The 17,471-nt window shown below is 59.1% G+C and overlaps 1 protein-coding gene across 3 annotated transcripts in view; it reads right to left on the bottom strand.

Annotated features, from left to right (window-relative positions):
• Kiaa0513 (KIAA0513 ortholog) overlaps positions 1 to 10,855 on the bottom strand; it is a 50,643-nt gene extending 39,788 nt beyond the window's left edge. For all 3 annotated transcript variants that reach the window (XM_078032763.1, XM_078032765.1, XM_078032766.1), the window contains exon 1: positions 10,699 to 10,855. The gene's annotated coding sequence lies outside the window, so the exon portion shown is untranslated. The remainder of the gene's footprint in view (positions 1 to 10,698) is intronic.
• Positions 10,856 to 17,471: the final 6,616 nt, after the last annotated feature.

Raw genomic sequence — 17,471 nt, 5'->3', positions numbered from 1 at the left:
GGACACAGCAGGCCCTCAACCACATGGAGGAGTCATCCCACCAGGAGCCTCTGATCAGACTGTCCCTGCTGGGTTCTTCCAGAGATCAGAGAGTGACGGAGAGGGAGAGGGAGAGGGAGGGAGGGGTGGGAGGGAGAGGGAGAGAGGGGGAGGGAGAGGAGAGGGAGGGAGGGGGAGGAGAGGGAAAGAGGAGGAGGGGGTGGGAGGGGGAGGAGAGGGAAAGAGGAGGAGGGGGTGGGAGGGGGAGGAGAGAGAGGGAGAGGAAGAGGGAGGGAGGGGTGGGAGGGAGAGGGAGGGGGAGGGAGAGGAGAGGGGGAGGGGGAGGAGAGAGAGGGAGGGGGTGGGAGGGGGAGGAGAGGGAAAGAGAGGGAGAGGAAGAGGGAGGGGGTGGGAGGGAGAGGGGGGGAGAGAGAGAGGGAGGGGGTGGGAGAGAGAGGGGTCCACTGGCTGCTGGCCGCCGCTCCTGACTGCAGGTCAGCCACGCCAGAGCGCTCTGAGATGAGATGAGCCCTTTTGTATTAAATATCTTCAAGATTTTGATGCCACTCATTACAGAAGTTATGTTCAGTCACGTTTTTCTAAAACCTTTTCTTTCTATAAAATCTCCTGAGTACAAGATTGGCATTTTCAGACAATCAAAGAAGGCCCCGCCGCCCCCTCTCTGCAAGCTCTGGTACACCTCTGGGCACGGCTGTGAGCCCTGGCCCCCAGACCCCGGGGTGAGGGAGCCCCGCGGGCTGTGCTTCTCCCATGGCGCACTGCTAGGATTCCCCGGTGATGACCAACTGAATAGCAATTGCCCCCCACTGCCAGGCGCCAAGCTAAGGCTCGCAGCCTGACTTAAATCCCCAGGAACACGGGGCTAAGTCTGTTACCACCCCCATTCTCTGGATGAAGACATCTCAGGCTTAGAAAGGTGGACAGTCCACGACGGGGGCAGGGCAAGACCAAGTCCAGATGAAGCCACGCAGAGCCTGACGTCACAGCCTGCTGCAGGTGGTGTGCAGGGGCCCTCCCCATCTGCTGTTGGGGTACAGGTGAAGCCAGGCTTTGGGTGTACCCTGAGTGTCCCCCAAGGCTCACGTTAAAGGCTCTGTCCCCAGGATGGCACCACTGGGAGTGGCCGTGACCTTCAAAAGCTGGGACTAACAGAAGGTCCTCTGCAGGAGTGACCCTGCTTGTCCCCTCTGTGCTCAGGCCTGAGGTGGGACCACTCCCACACCCACGACGCACTGCCCTTGCCTGAGGGTGGCCCAGCCCTGGCCAGAACTTCCAAAACTGAGTTCTCAATGAGCCGTTTCTCCTTATGTCGCTGCCCTGGTTTTCTGCTGTGGGACACGGGCTACCTGCGGCACTCCAGACCCTCCACAGGGGCCGTGCACTGGGGTAAGCTCGCTGCCCTGCGCCAATGCCACGGGAAAAGGCCATCTGCAGGCTCCTATTTGGAGAGGAGCCAGGCCGCTGCTGACTTGGGAAACTGGCATTTCCTCCAAAGCACTGGAGAGTCCGCTTCCCACTCCAGGGGACACTGGCAGGCCAGCTGAGGATGGGGCGGGGGGCAGGTGAGAGGGACAGGGAGCCGGGGAAAGGACAGGCTGGACACAGACTCAAGAGGGACACTGAGCCACAGGACAGCGAGGGGCAGGTGAAGTCAGCCCACAGTCACAGCAGCGACTGCCAGCGTCCCCACCTTCCACCCACCTTGTGCCCAGCAGGCAAAGGCAGGCCAGCTCTTGCCCTGGCCTGGCTTGTCATCTGTGCTTGCACAGCCTGGGACTGCACCCCCTGGGGCTGATGAGGACAGCTGTCACCTCCCTGCCACTCTCACCCCCTTTCCTCTTGGCAGGGCAGCATGGAGGACAGACAGGATAGAAGGTGTCACCCTGTAGACTTCAGGTGATTTGACAACTGGTGATTAAGCCCTGCTGGGTCCCAGGAACTGCCATGTGTCCCCAGGAAGCCAAGACAAGCAGCGCGAGGCCCCTCGCTTCCAAAGGGGTGCAGAGGGTGACAGGTTCCAAAGGGGTGCAGAGGGTGACAGGTTCCAAAGGGGTGCAGAGGGTGACAGGTTCCACATGTCAGCAACGTGCCAAGCACGCACCTGGGAGCAGAGGCCACAGGAGCACAGAGCCCGGTCCCCCCACCTAGGCAGATGGCAAGAGATTGTCCTTCGGGGCAACTGAGCGGAGCCTGAGTGTGACGGCCAAGCAGGGAAGCTGTTCCAGACCGGGAAGGCACACAGGCAAAGTGGCAGGCGGGAGGTGGTCTGTCGTGGCCCCCTGAGAAGATTCAGACGGAGACGCAGTGGAGGGTGGGAGAACTGCGGCCAACTCTTGCATTTGGAAATGTCCCCGGCACCTGAACACTGGAGCATACTCAGCCGCTTCTCCGTCCTTCCTTCTGGGCCTTCCTGTGGGACAATTATGAAAACGCAGTTCTGCACCTCAGTGCCGCTAGGCGGAGGGACTCCTGCTCCTGGGAGCCGGGGTGGGGGTGGGCAGACTCTGCAGGCGAGGAGGGTCCTGTTGGAGGGCTGGCTGGGCTTCCGAGGCAGCTGAAGAGTCCCCCAGGGCCGTGTCAGGTACAGGGGCTCTCGGGAGGCTCAGGAGCCCCCTCGGAGCCCCCCTCGGCAGCAGGCTAGTCCAAGGTGCCCAGGGCATCCCTGGAGGCAGCTCCCGTTCAGCGAGTCCTTCCAGGACAAGAAACGCAAGGCAGGAGGATCTAGCCCCGAGAGGCGGGTGGAGAGCTGGGGCGTGTGTGGAGTCCAAACTGCTGGGCACTAATGACCTTCCTGATGTTTCCAAAGGCACCTCTGAGCCGGTGGCCAATATGGGCACGTGGAGCCACCAACGTGCTTCTTGCTGCCAACCGTGGGCTGAGTGCTCCCTGGGGTGGCTCCCCTATGCAGGGGTCCTAGGGGAACCTCTGGCCTTACCACCACGTGGCAGGAGCACCTCCCAGCTGTGACGACCACATGTCCCCAGACATTGCGCCCACCTGAAAGCCCTGCTCTACCTAAACCCCGAGCGGCAGCAACTCCAGAGTCTCATCCTCCAGCTGCTCCTGCTGCAGACCCTCCTGTAGTCCTGCGGTCACCGCGGGTTAGGCCAGCAGAGCACAGGGACTGCTGATGAAAGTCTCCACAGGAAACAGTGTGTTTGGTTCCAAGGAGCTTGTGCGTTGAGCTGCAGGGTGAGAACAGGCTCCACGTGGGTCTGCTCAGCCGCCCTGCGAGGAGTGGGCTCCACGGGCCGTTCCTTTAGCCACTCAAGAGCCTCCACCTGCTCTTAGCACTGCAGAAACGCCCCGGCCCACACAACAGGCAGAAGCCGGGCCTCAGGGAGCCTACCCTCTAGTCAGAGAGCAAAGGCGTCAACAGAAATCACAGCGCACAGCTCTGAATACAACAGGACTATCTGACGGATCAGAGCTGAGCCGCCCACTAGGCTGGCCACTGGCCACACGTGGCCGTGAACCTGTGGAACGAGGCTCAGACAGGGATGTGTGGACCACATGGTAGTTCAGGCTTTAAATGAAAAGGGAACGTGAAATGTCTTCTTGATAATGTGGATGCCGACTGTGAGTGGAAATGAGATATTTCAGATTCACTGGTGAGTTAAAGTCTATTAACAAGCTGGTGCAGGGGTGCATACCTGTAACCCCAGAGACTCAGTAGACTAAGGCAGGAGGATGGCAAGTTCAAGGCCAGCCTGGGCAGGAGTCTGGCCACTCTGGGAGCAGAGCCAGGCTGAGGGAGGGAGTGGGCAGGGGCTTTGAGGCCTGGTTCTGGAGGCCAAGGCAAGGACTTGGGGAGAGAGTTAGGGCTGAATCTGGAGAATGCCGTGATCTGCCTTTGATTCTAGGAAGCAGCTGCCCCTGGCCGTGTGTGCATGGACGTCACCGCAGTGAGAAGAGAGGCAGGACCCCACTGGACAGCAGCACTGGGCCCCGCAGCCCTGGGCCCCAGCTCCCAAGCAGGCTCCCTGGAGAGGTAGAAGGGGGCAGCGGAGAGGCTGCTGCTTGCTGCCCGCGGCAGACGGGCCTGGGATCTCAGCTCTCACGGAGTCACCATGGTGCCGTGGACGCCTCGTCCCATAAGAGGGGACAGCGAGGCCCTGTTTATCACGCTGCAGCGGCCTGGGATTCCAATGTGACCCCGAGGTGAGGAGGTGGCCACCTGCCTCTCCCCTTCCTCTTTGCACTGCTTCCATTTCCTTTGTTCCATTACAAACCTGGGTCTGCCCGGCTGGCCTCGTCCCTCCTCCTCCCCCTGCTCAGCCCGGGTGGGGCCTCCGCTCTGCTGGGCGGTCAGCAGTCTCCTCCAGGCTGGGTTTGGCACCCTGGTGTCCTGGGCCCACCCCACCCTCCCGCCCGGCAGCAGCGTGACAGCAGCCCCTGGAGCTCGGGCTCTGGATGTTCCATCCCCCGCTCGCTCCTGTCTCCAGATCCTCACTTGCCCCAGCTCATTGGCCACTTGGTGGCTGTGAGTCATTGGCTCTGAGTCACACTTGGCTGGGACGCAAAGGCCAGAACACACCTGGGCGGGAAGGACATTGCTGAAGAGCTGCTCAGGGCTGCGTGACCTGGAGGAGGAGCCCCCCTCTCCTCCCTCTGCTGGACTCACCCCCCCAGGGCACAGGCCTGGCCGCCACCTCCCACATGGGGCAGGAGGAGGCTTCCAGGGGCGCAGACAGCCCTGAGCACAGCAGCTCTGCTCCACGCAGGCTCCTCCCTGGCCACCGGGCCGCAGAGGGTCAAGCAAGGCGGGAGGTCCCAGAGCTGGGGGGCCCAGTCGGTGGCACCAGAACCCGCCCCAGATTTGGGCCTGGGACAGACGGGTGTCAGTGGAAGGAAGGACGCAATGCAAACGAGCTCGGCCGTGGCATCCACAGGATGCCCAGCGGTGCCCCCCTCCTTGTCCAGGCCCCAGCCAGAGGTGGTCTGCAGAGCGGGGGGAGCCGGGAGGCCGAGGTGCGGAAGGCACCACACTCCCTCAGGACCCAAACACCCACCAGCAGCAGGAGCAGGGGCTGGGACGGCCGTGGTCACCAAGGGCCACGTACTGTTCGATGTCTTTATGTGAAAAGTCCAGACCCCACAAATCCCTAGAGACAGGAAGCAGATTAGCGGTTGCCAGGGCTGGGGGAGGGGAGAGGAGCCAACGCAGAGGGGACTCTTTTTTAGGGTGATGGAAGTGTACTGAAATTAGACTTGGACGATGGCCGGCCACTCGGTCAAGTTACTAAAAACTGAAGGGTCCACTTGGAACAGGTGCGGGATGCTGCACAGAGCACCCCGACAGGCTGCGGGAAGAAAGGACGCCACAGAGGAAGGAAAGGGGGGCGCTGCCCCGTCCAGGGCCCTGGGGCCAGAGTGTGCCGGGTCTCCACCCAATCAGGCCACAGCCAGGAGGGTGAGGTGGGCAGAGGACCCCACAGCAGGGTGTCGCTCTCAGAGGGGAGGGCTGAGGACGCTGGGGACAAGCTGGCACCCAGGGGGCCTCCGAGGCACTCAGCCTGGGGAAGAAGCAGGGCCCGGGGCCAGGTGGCCTGGGTCTGTGTGGTGACAGGGACAAGCCCCCCCTCACCCTGCCCAGCTTCTCATGGTGACAGCACAGGGGCCCCCGAGGGCCCTGGGCAGGGCTGGAGGCCACCCAGCGAGCAGGGAGCACGTGGCTGGGGTCTGCTGCACGGACACGTGCCAGGGCCAGGACCCTGGGACAGAGAGCCCCTCCTCTCCCGCTGCTTTCCTTCGGGTCCTCGGTCCTCGTCCCACACGTGAAGTAGAAGGAGAACAGCTCTGGAGACCACCTGACCCCTGTGCCCCCCGGGGGCGTCTCCCCCACACCTTCTCCCCCTGTGAAGCTGAGCAGGGACTGGTCAGTGGACTCCTGGGGACAAGCCAGTCTGCGGGGAACTGCAGAGAGGGCTCTTTCCTTTTGAAGGAGGAGGAGGGAAGGGCTTGGGAGGAAGGGCGCGGAGGTGGTCGGTAAGGACACTCAGGGAGCCCCGGCTCTCCAGACGGGGACAGAGAGGCAGGGGCGGCCCCCAGGAAGGAGAGGGGACCTCACTTTCACTGGCCTCGCTTCATGTCACCTGAACCTGGCTGCAGCGGCAGGACCCCCGAGTCCAACAGCACAAACAGATCTCAGCAGGAGAGGTGCGCGTGGGGTGCCTGCCAGGCTGTGCTCGGGACACAAGGGCGTGAGGGCCCAGATGCCTGTCACTGTGGTCGGTGTGCCCGCCACCAGCTCTGCCCGCCACCAGCTCCCATGAGAGCAGCCACCTGTGCGCCTGCAGGGCTCACTCCCACCTGGACTGGACACACCCCGAAGCCCAGAACCAGCTCCGCTGCAATAGACCTGCCCATCGCACGGGACGGCGCGGCCCCTCCTGACGGGCAGCCCAAGGCTGGTCCCTCCTCTCCTGCTGAAGGCCAGGAGCTGCTGCCCCTCCACGACCCGGACAGCATCAAGCCAAAACCTCCGGAAGGAACCCTGTCCCAGTGGAGTCCAGCCTCCCCCATCAGTAGGGTAGAGCAAGGAGACTCATCGGGGGCTCGACAGTCACCCCGCCATCTGCTGCTTGGTGCCCTGGGGCAGGTCGCTGGAACGCTGGGCCCCGCTCTCCTCTGGGGGAGCACATGCCCATGTACCTACAGCCCCTCACCTCGAAAGCTGAGAGGCTCATCGATGCTCCCTGTAAAAATACCCAGTAATTACCCCTAAAAACAACCCTAACCTCCGCCACACTTTCCTTTTAAAATGTCACTTGATCTTGAAGTTGGAAGGTATTACGGGGTGAATTGTGTCCCCACAAAAAGATACACTGAAATTCCGGCCCAGAACCTGTGCGGAACTTATTTGGAACCAGGGCCTCTGCGGGTATGAGGCCAGGAGGAGGGGGCAGGAGCAGGTGGACCTGCGTCCAGGAAGAGACCGGGGCACGGGGGGAGAGATGTGGGGACAGAGCAGGAAGCCTGTGGCCCTGTGACCTGAGGCAGAGTCTGAGTGACGGGGCTACACGCGGAGACGCAGCGGGGGTCACCGGCGACCACCAGAACCTGGAGAGGTGGTGGTCTCCCTCTGAGACCCAGAAGGAACCCGTCAGCCACCCTTGATTGGGGGCTTCTGGGTTCCAGAAACGGAGGGAAGAAAGCGCTGCTGTCTTGAGCCTCCCAGTTTGTGGTACTTTGTTCTTGTGCCCAAGAAAGTGGAGCCCGAGGGTCACTGGGTTTCCCTACCACCTCCCGCCCCAGTTCTGCCCAGTGGTCGGGCGCCGCTCCACTACCTCTGGTAAGAGAAAACCAACTACTGTCCACTGCCTTCCATCCTGAAGACGCCCGGCTGTCTCTCCTGCCCTCGGGAGTCCTCCCCGAGCACCTGCTGAAGCCAGGCACTGTCTGCATTTGTGCTGCACCAACAGGAAGAGCAGGGGCAGCAGCAAACATGGAAGAGATGTCAGAAGCATTGTCTAAAAAACAAGGTCATTTCTGATATAGTTTCCAAGAAAATAAAACAATGCAATGTAACAGAGCAAGTGGGCTAGGGACCAGAGGGAAAAGGGACATCATTTGATTGTTTAGAGAAGGTCAGGCTGAGGATGTGATATTGAAGCAGACCTGAATGACAAGGAGGTGCTCCTGGGCAAATCTGATGGCGGGGAGAGCCAATGCAAAGGCCCTGTGGCAGAGTGAGCTGGGTATGCTAGAGGCCCAAAAAGAAGGTGAGACCTTTGTGAATGAGAGTGGTACCTGCTGAGCTGGAAAAGCAGGTGAGGCTGGCCAGGACCCGTAGGTCACCTGGTAGACCATGGGAACAGGTGTGAACTTCTCCACAAGGGAACTGAGAAGCTTCAGGGAGAGATGGAATGAGGCAGGCCATCCAAGTCCAGAAGCTGAAAGCTTTCTAACTATGGGGTCTGTCCTCTGGTCTTCGGACCTTGTCAACGACAGCCCCCAAGACCCTCCTGGCTCATCAGCACCGGTCTAGCACTGGAGCGAAGGGCAGCGAGTCTCCTTGGTTCCCCGGTCCCTCACCAAGGTACTGTCACCAGAGAACATCCTGATCAGACAGCCGCGGACCGCCTCGGGTCCAGAACTGCACTCCACCCGTGGGGCCCCAGGTGGCCCCGCTTTCAGTGCTGTTTTGTACCCTGACCTGCCCAGGCGTGGTCAGGCCCCCTCCCCAGGAGTCCTCGTGCCACGCAGGTCTGGAAAGTGGGACGGAAGCCTCTCTTCCCCAACAGAACAGCTTGTCCTTAAAGGGGAAAAAAAAAGAAGTGCTACCTGCCCCAACAGTGCCACGTACAGAACACTGTGTCAACAAACACGGCACCTCCTCCCCGCAGCCCTTGTCTTCCGGGAGGGGACAGGAAAGCCACCAGGGCAGGTTTCCCTGGAGTGGCCTGGCTCTGGCCCCACACATCTGAAGACACCTGGGCCCTTTGGAAACCCAGGCACTTGAGCAAAGCGCCCGTCCTGCCCCATTTCTCAACCATCATAAACAAATCTGGGTTGACAGTGCAGCTGCGCTGGCCAGCTTGGGGTGAGCTGGGGAGGGTGCTCTGCCCCAGGCCTTTGGGGGAGACGGGGTGTCTGGCTGGAGGCCCATTTCCACCAGATACCGGCTCCACCTGCACCCCTGGGGGCGGCTGCCTCGCCCAGCCTTGGCGGCTGGGATTGACACCGCGGCCCTCTGCCTGCACCAGCTGAGCGGCTCTGGGCACGCCAGCCCCAGCTCCGTCAGTGGTGTGGGAGCCCCACGTCCCAGGCTCGTCTAGAAGATGGGTCAGGAGCTCTGGAGCACTTTGGAAGGGAGGGCTGCTATGGGCGGGACTTCCCTCATCTCTGCAGTTCCTTCCTGCTGCTGGGTGAGTTTTTAACATGGCTTTTGATATTCCTTTGAATGAACCCATCGTTTTCCTTTTGTGAAAGGAGGCGGGGGTGGAGGGAGAAGGAACTAGGAGGCAGGCATCGGCATGACTCGCCCACCTGAACCTTTCCCCGGGCCTAACGAAGCCCCCTTCACCTGGAGCTGCCATCCAGTGACCACCTTTGGAGGTACAAAGCCTGGTCATAAAGAGAGCGGCACATCTGCTGTTGGCAGACTCCCCACATGTGGGACGCTCCAGCAGACTCCCAAGGCCAGTGATCTATCCCCATCGTGGGTGGCTTCTCCTTGCCTTGAGGTGTGAGATTGTCCAGTAGCAGGACGGACACAAACCATCGACAGACAACCACCAGAAACCCAGGACAGCCACACAGAGGCTAGAGATAATCTGCCCGTCACCAACCCATGACTCCCTGTGCCTGAGTCCTACGCCACCTTCATCTCTAATGGAAAAAGAAAATCTCATGAGTCAACTTTTTCAGCGAGCTCATCTCGACAGCCCGCTGCCCTGCGCTTCACAGCGCTATTTCTGAACAAAGTGGAGATAGAACCCCAGGCAGCTGGAGGGGAGACTGCAGAGCAGGGGGTCCTCCACTGGTGCCCACGAAAGGCACTCCGCTCACTCTGCCTAGGCCCCTTCGCTCGGGGTCAAGCATTTTGGCCATCCTGACTCAGGTCTAGGGCAGAGGCCGCCTCCGGTCAGAAGAATCAGAAGCATGAGCATCAGGCTGGGGGCCGGATCTTGGCCAGGCGGGCGGCCTGGGTCTGGACACTGTCAGGTTGCCTCTAACACTGACTCACCTCAGGGACAGGTTCTGTGGTGGGCACCTCCCCTGTGCCAGCTCAGAGGTGAGTCCCTGCTCAATCTGCAGGTGGGCACTCATGCCTGCACTGACCAGAGAGGAAGAGGAGCTGGCCACTACAAAGCCTCTTCCTCTTCCCCTTTTGATCTTCCCATGTCCAGTCAACCTACAACCTAGGGAAACATGAAGCCAGTAGGAGGGGGCAGGCACCAGTCCAGGAAGACCAACACCTGGACACTGGCTCCGCTCCCTGAGCCAGCTGTCCTCAGGAGCTCCAGAGCCACAGCCACATTGCTGTGCCCTCCAGGAACCGCTAAGCTCAGGGACCTCAGGAGCAGAGGGGAGCGCTGCCGGGCACCGCCAGAGCTGACCGGCAGCCCCTGGGTCAGGGACCGCTTTTCCTCCACCCCGCCTGCCAGCCCCGGAGCAGCAGGCTGCACCCTCAAGCCCACCACTCACACAAACTTGACCCACAGCCCTGCGCCCAGGCCCTAGCCACCCTCCCAGCAGGTCCTTCCAGTAGTCTACACCCCAGTTCCACCCCGAAGCCGCGGAGCCACAGCATCTGCTGACCTCAGCCAAGGGGCAGCCCCTCTCGCCATCAAGCCCCTTGCCCTAGTACCCTGCCTCCTGCAAGCCAGGACCCCGTCGAGACCCCGGCCCTCGAGGACCCACGCCCTTGGCAACCACGGACCCTTCCTCCACACCTGCCCCCATCCTGCTCTCCCGCGGAGACCACCTCGTTGTCAGTCTGCGAACCTCGACCTGTCACCTCGCGGAGGTCCCAGCCTTTGTCGCCCGGCGGACACCCAAACCCTTGCCAACCAGGGGAGACCCACGTCCTTGTCGCCCCGCGGAGCACCTCGTCCCGCCAACCCGCCGCACTGCCATCTGTCACCCCTGGCAGAACCCGCGTCTCCAAAGATCCCGTCCCGGGCACGCAGCTCCCCCATCACTCCCGGGCCACCCCCTCGCGAACCCGCAGGCGACCCTCGGCCCTCTCACCGTAGCGGGCGGCCGGCAGGCAGAGGACCGGGCTGCAGGCGGGCACCGTCCGGTCGGCGGCTGCGACGACTGCGCCGAGCGCTTGCAGCCGGGTCCTTCCGAGGCTCCGCGGCGAGCTGTCAGTCAGCCGGCCCGCCCCGCCGGTCTGCGCAGGCGCGGAGCCCCGCCCCCGCCGTGGCGTCACGGGACGGCGGCGCGGCCTGCGGGGTCCGTCTGGTCCGCGGCTCTTCCGCGGTCCTGGCTCCGGGTCCCCGCCGCGCAGGAGCAGTTACCTGGCCTCAGGGCCGGGGTCTCCCCAGAGCCGAGGTCGCTCCAGAGTCAGGGTCTCTGCAGAGCGGGGATCGCCCTAGAGCAGGGGTCTCCCCAGAGCTGGGGGTCGCCCCAGAGCTGGAGTTGCTGCAGAACCAGGGGTCGCGGCAGGGCCGGGGTCGCGGCAGTTGTGGACGGGTCTCTGCATGGTGAGGCCGGGTGCTGAGCGCAGCCCGAGGCCGGCTTGCGGGTGCCCAGAAAGCCGGTGTCGTAAAGACGGGGATGCCCTGGGACCCTCAGTTCAGGATCTTTCCAGGAACACGAGAAACTGGAGGCCCCCTTCAGTTTGTTCCACCTCCAGAGAAACACAAAATCCTGAGCTGCCTTCCGCGGAAGCCCTTAGCTCCAGAAGGGAGCGGGGAGACGGACACCCCTACTCGCTGACCTCGGGGTCCAGCAGAGTGGAGCTTCTGACTCCGCCGAGTTGGCTGTGGCCCTCGGTTTCTGAAGACACTCCCTGAGCCACCGGGCTGCACCCAAGTGCTGCTTCTGGGGGGCTCTGCTGAAGTGACGGGTCAGCAGTGGGGCTGAATGTGTTAGACCAAGGTGGGACTCATGCTGGGGACCCAGAGTTCTGCCACTCAAGAGAAAAGAGGACAGTGTGCTGGTGATGCAGGGTCAGCCCATGCCCCAGGCTGGTCCTGGAAAGATGGCCTGTTGACTGTGGACTTGCTTGGAAAAGTTTAAGGCAACAACAGCGTTGGGAACTGCAGTCCCACAGGGTTGGGGACCTTCAGCACCGAAACTGTTCCGGTTCCTCCTGGTTTGCTTGAGGATTTGGGCATGGCCCCTGGGGAAGAAGCTGGATCTCGGGGTGCCCAAGCTTGGTGTGAACTCAGGAAGGGAAGGTAGCCTTCCATTCCCTCAAGTGGACACTACAGAGAAGTGGCATACTTGGTCTTCGTTGGGCTCTGCCTGTGTGTGGCAGAATACAAGTGCCATCTTGGGGAACTTGTGGGAATGGGGGACTCCTGCAGTGGCTAGAGAGACACCCCCTTAGAGTGGGTGAGCTGGGCACTGCACACTGACGGGGCAGTCCTGAATTGATCTGGGCATTCCAGTGCTCTCCCTGAAAAAGTGTGAGTTCATTGAGGTCACATTCCATTTGAGGGGACATAATTTCTCCTCAAAGGACTCATGCAGCTCTCTGCCCCTTCATCAAAGGTCGTCTGACCTTGCCAGAAAGCTGGACAGAGGCATATGAACATGGCCATTTCAAAAAAGAGGAAGAGAGTTTGCAAACCACAGAATACCAGCAAACTCCACATCAGGCCTGGGAAATAAATACTCGGGACAGACAAGTCATGGAGATGTACCTGTGACCTCTCCAAAGAGAACGCACCAAGGACAAAGACCACGTTTTGGTCAGTTAACCTTGTTTCCTGCTATGAAATGTATAGCTAAGGAAGTATGGTGGACACTGTTTCTGGACCCAAAGGTGTAATTTAACAACATTTTTTTAGTTATAAGTGACAAAAACTCCATTTGAGTTGATTTTATTATTAATTTATGTATTTTTTTTATGATATAGGGGGTTGAATGTGGGTGTACTGTACCACTGAGCTATGTCCTCAGCCCTGTTTATTTTTTGTGACACGGTCTTTTTAAATTGCTCAAGCTAGTCTTTTTTTTTATATTTATTTTTTAGTTGTAGTTGAACAACAATACTTTTATTTTTATTTATTTTTATGCGGTGCTGAGGATCCAAACCAGGGCCTTGCATGTGCCAGGCAACAACTCCAGCCCATCAAGCTAGTCTTAAACTTTTGATTCTCCTGCCTTAGGCTTCAGAGTAGGTGGGATTATAGGCATGTGCCATCACGCACAACTTCAAGTTGGTTTTTTAAGAGAGAATGTGATGCTGGGCGTAGTGGTGCACGCCTGTCACCCCACCAGCTCAGGAGGCTGAGGCAGGAGGATTGAAAGTTCAAAGCCAGCCTCAGCAACTAGCAAGACCCTATCTCAAAATAAAAAGGGCTGGGGATGTGGCTCAAGGATTGAGTGCCCCTGGGTTGAATCCCCAGTACCAGGAAGAACACAAACAACAAAACCCCAAAACCTCAAATAGAGGATAAGTCCAAATAGGCAGTTACACAAGATGCAGCAGCGGGTGCGACTTACTATCAGTTGTTTCCGCCCAGCCACAGGCCTGTCTTTCTCTCTCCCCTGCTTTCTAAATGACCACCACCAACTTAGTGGCTCACAAAAACACAGATGTATTATCCGGCAGCTCTGGGGGTCAGGTTCCAGAACTGAGGTATCAGCAGGGCTGGTTCCTGCTAGGGCTCCGGGAGGGCTCCTGGCTCGGGCCCCTCCTGCTCCAGAATCCCAGTGCCCTGGGTAGTTCCCCAGGCTTTCTCCTCCTTTTGTCACAGGAGAAAAATGTCTCCAGAGAAGGGTCCTAGGAGTTCCCAGAGGGGGAGAGCTGAGCTTAGGACCAGCGGGGCTCTTGGCATTCACGATGGAGAACTTCAGCACCAGCCACACGATGGCAGAGACAGGTTAATTTGGGAAGGCCGATATGCGCTCAAGGGAGAGTGATGGAGAGCGAGGGGCCCCGACTCAGGCTGGGGGCTGACCTTTATAGAAGGGCTGTACCAGGGGCTGGACTGGAGGTGAAGCCGGGTGCAGCCGCACAGCTTTCCTGCTCTTGTGTATTTCCCTCATTTCACGAGGGCCAGGGTTTGCAGCTGTGTTTTCTGCATCTCCCCTAAGATTCCGCATTTCTCTCTCCTTGTCCTAAATCCCTGTCACTTTCACTGGGAACACAGCTGGCTGTGCCTAGTGTCTCTGCCTGGGCTCTCCTGGTGGCTCCTTTGGTGGCCAGCAGTGCCCGATTCCCTGCTGGTGGAGTCTCCTTACCCAGGGGTGAAGGTGGTCACGTGTTCTCCCTTGCACAGTTCCCAGGGAGCGCTTACCCTGTGGCGCAGTGAGGGCAGTCTGTCTGACCGCTGCGGAACACTGCATTAACCCCGTCACCTGACCTTCCCTCTCCCCATCCTTGGTCCTTTTCAGCCTGCAAGTGCCGTCAGATCCTCCAGCGGCCTCCCTCCCCCCATCAGATAAGGCCGGAGTCCATCACTAGGCCCTGCTCAAGCTCCTGGCCAGGCCTCACCTCTGCCCTTTGCCCTCCACATGCTGACCCCACACCGGACTCCCAACAGCCCCCGCACCTTCTCACCTCAGGCCTCCCCACCTGCCCCCCTGCCCGAACCCCCTTCTTCTGCCACCCCACACTTAACGCCCCACCCTTCCTGGAGGAAGCTAGCACAGGACCCTGATCAGGTCAGGTGCCTCTGGCCGTCATCCCAGCAGCGGTGTCTTTCCTCTGTAGGGACGAGCAGGTCTGTCATTTTGCTTGTGGGTGATGCCAGCTCAACACCGCTCAAGTCTGCAGCACCTGCTCACTCAGTAACTGCCAAATGCATCAAGGAGTTTCGGGGTGCAGGAGCCCAGAGGAGGCCCCCGGAGTGGCGTCAGGGCTCACTGCTGGGAGGCTCAGTGGATGGGGTGGCAAACTGACTTTGGGGGACCCTGTCGAGCGTCAGGGAGGCAACTGGGTGCAGAGCTAGGGCAGCAGGGGCCGGCCAAGGAGGCAGAGCCAGGCAGGTGGCGCTAGGCTTACCTGTCCCTCAGCTGCCCCAGGCGGACACCTGGTCCACAGGGAGGCCAGGACACAGTGCCTCTGAGGACAGGACAGACGGGGCTGAAGCCTGGCTCGCCACCTCCCTGCTGGACCTCTCGCCGCCTGTTTGTGGCTCGCACCGCCACCCTGAGTGCTTACCAAGGGCCTGCTTTTATGGGCCCTGGGGGCAGCTGTGAAGGGACCAGCAGAGCTCCCCTGGGAGGAAGAGTGAAGGGTAAGGGGGCCAAACGGGACGGGAGCCGGGCAGGGAGGGAGGCCGACACCCACGCCCATCCTGCACTCAGTGACTGTCCACTCTCGGCCAGGCTCCACCCAGCAGGCTCCACGCACAGGCCAGGCGAGGTGGCCAGTGCCAAGAACCCAGGAACCATCACACACGGTGATTTAGACCTCCTGGGCCTTGCCGACCCCGGGGGCTGGAGTCGTCCTCTCTGGCCCTTGACAAATTCACCACCACAAACCCCACTCCTGCCTCAAGTGGGAGCCGGCGGCGGGGACGCCTCACAGCCAGCACCCTGGCCGAGAGGTGGGAGAGCAGGGAGCCCTGCCCTGCCCTGCCCTGCCCACACAGGGACAGCGCGGCCTGTTTCTGCGACGGGAGCCTATGGCAGGTGCCTTTGGCATCTCCCACCTCCGACTTGGGTCTGTTCTGTGTTGCTCAGACTTCATCCTCCGGCTGCGAGTGTTGCAGTGGACCACGGGTCACCTGTTCTCTAGTCGGTGAGCGCTGAGGTGACTTCAGGTTGGGGTGTTGTGACAGTCTGTGTGAACACCGCCCCCAGGGCCTTCTGGTGAGTGCAGGTGTGTGTTCAGTGTTCAGCAGGCATGCCTGTGCCACCCGAGGCAGGTGGCGCTCACCCACCTGTGTCCCCTGCAGCAAACGCCTGGTGCCCCTGTTTTAGCTCTCTGTGGTGTGGGGCCCGAGCTTGTTGTGGTTTGAGTTGGCATTTCCTTGATGACTTAGGAAAGTGCACACTGCATCGTTTGCTCTTGCTCCCGTATCTTGCTGATTATTCTTGTTTAATTATATTATCACGTATTTAAATTGGGTTGGGTGGGGGTGTAGCTCAGTGGCAGGGCACATGCATGCCAAAGACCCCAAGTTCAATCCCCAGACCATTCCCCCAGCAAAAAAAGGGCCATGGCTGATATTCCATTTATATTATACATACATATTATACATGTCCCTCAACTCTGCTTTTTAACAACTTTAAAGATCCTACATATCAATCCATAAAAGTGCTTCTTTTCTACAGCTGCACTAGGTATTCCCTGCATGAGGACAACAGTGCCACTAATCTTTGTTTCTGCCCACAGGCCACTGGAGGTGCTCAGGTTCTCAGTGAGAAACTGCTGGGTCAAAGGGCACACTTAATTTTAGTAATCTGCATTGCTAACTTGCTTTGCAAAGAGCCAAATGAATTTACAAGTGACTAATTGGTGTGCCTTTGATTATAGGGTACAACGGCTTTTTTTTTTTTTTCAGTGCTGGGGATTGAACCAAGGCTACTGAGCTACACCTATTTTAAATTTAATATTTTAAATTAAAAAAAAATTGACAAAGGGTCTCACGGAGTTGCCCAGGCTGGCTGGCTTCAAATTGCAATCCTCCTGCCTCAACCTCGTGAGGGCAATTATAGCCTTCGCCACTGCGTCTGGTACAACCAACATGTTTATCTTTGCCATGTGCTTTGCATGTCATTCACTCTGACTCTGAGGCAGTCCACTTTCCTTCTACCTGAACAGAGCCTCTAACTGGCTGCTTCCTGGGAAGTGCTCTGTGGGCCCAGCTTCTGCAGGCTGAGGAGTGAACAGGTACCTACCTGGAGCAGGGAGGCTCTCCATCCTGCCGGCACCAGCAGTGCCAGGAGGGTGTTTGTCTCAGGCAGTGAAATCAGGGAGAGACACAACCAGGGTTGAGCCATAATCTTAAAACAGGAAGAGACCTTAGAAATCAAGTCGAATCTCCTGGAGGTTTTTAAAAAGCGGAGGCTTTCAGAGGGGAAATGACTGGCAGAAACACTAGCAAGGCTGAGAAAGAGACAGGAATCCTTGGCGACAGGTGAATTGTTTTGCCAACTGGTGCCATCACTTACATGTCTGTGTGTGTGTGTGTGTGTGCGTGCGTGCTGGAACCAAGGGCCTCTTGCATGCTATGCAAGTGCTCTAGCACTGAGCTACATGATACCATGCCAACAGCCCTTTTCCATATATATATATTCGGACTGTGGATTGATCTCAGGAGTGCTTGACCACTGAGTAACACCCCCATCTCTTTTAAAAATTTTTAGAAACAGGGTCTCAGTAAGTTGCTGAGGCTGTCTTTGCACTTCTGATCCTCCTTGTCTCAGCCTCCTAAGATGCTGGGATCACAGGTGTGCACCTCAGTGCCTGGCTTTTCTTCCCAAAATTTTGAGACAGGGCCTCACTAAATTGCTGAGGCTGCCCTTGAATTTGTGTGGTGCTCTTTTGTTTTCTTTTTGGTGCTGGGTATTGAGCCACATCTCCACATCCTCCCCAGGGTCTCATTGAGCTGCTGAGGCTGGCTTTGAACTCCTGAGCTGCTGGATTACAGCCATGTACCACGGGGCAGGGCTCCTTGTGCTCTTGTCAACAGACCTGTCACAAGACCCTGCTGCTAAAAACCAGAGGCAGAATGTTTGCCCAAGTCGAGACTCTTACCAGGAAAAACCCAAACAGACCCTCTAGCTGTACTTATTTTTCACCAACGTACAACCCACTACTCAGTGTTAGTTGCTTTATAACCCAAAGTGTGATCCTGGTCCTGAACGACAACCTAATAACAAAGAAAAGGTCT

The sequence above is a fragment of the Ictidomys tridecemlineatus genome, chromosome 15 (genome assembly GCF_052094955.1).
Source record: "Ictidomys tridecemlineatus isolate mIctTri1 chromosome 15, mIctTri1.hap1, whole genome shotgun sequence".
NCBI classification, from domain to species: domain Eukaryota; kingdom Metazoa; phylum Chordata; class Mammalia; order Rodentia; family Sciuridae; genus Ictidomys; species Ictidomys tridecemlineatus.
This window is presented reverse-complemented; position numbering and strand designations above follow the sequence as displayed.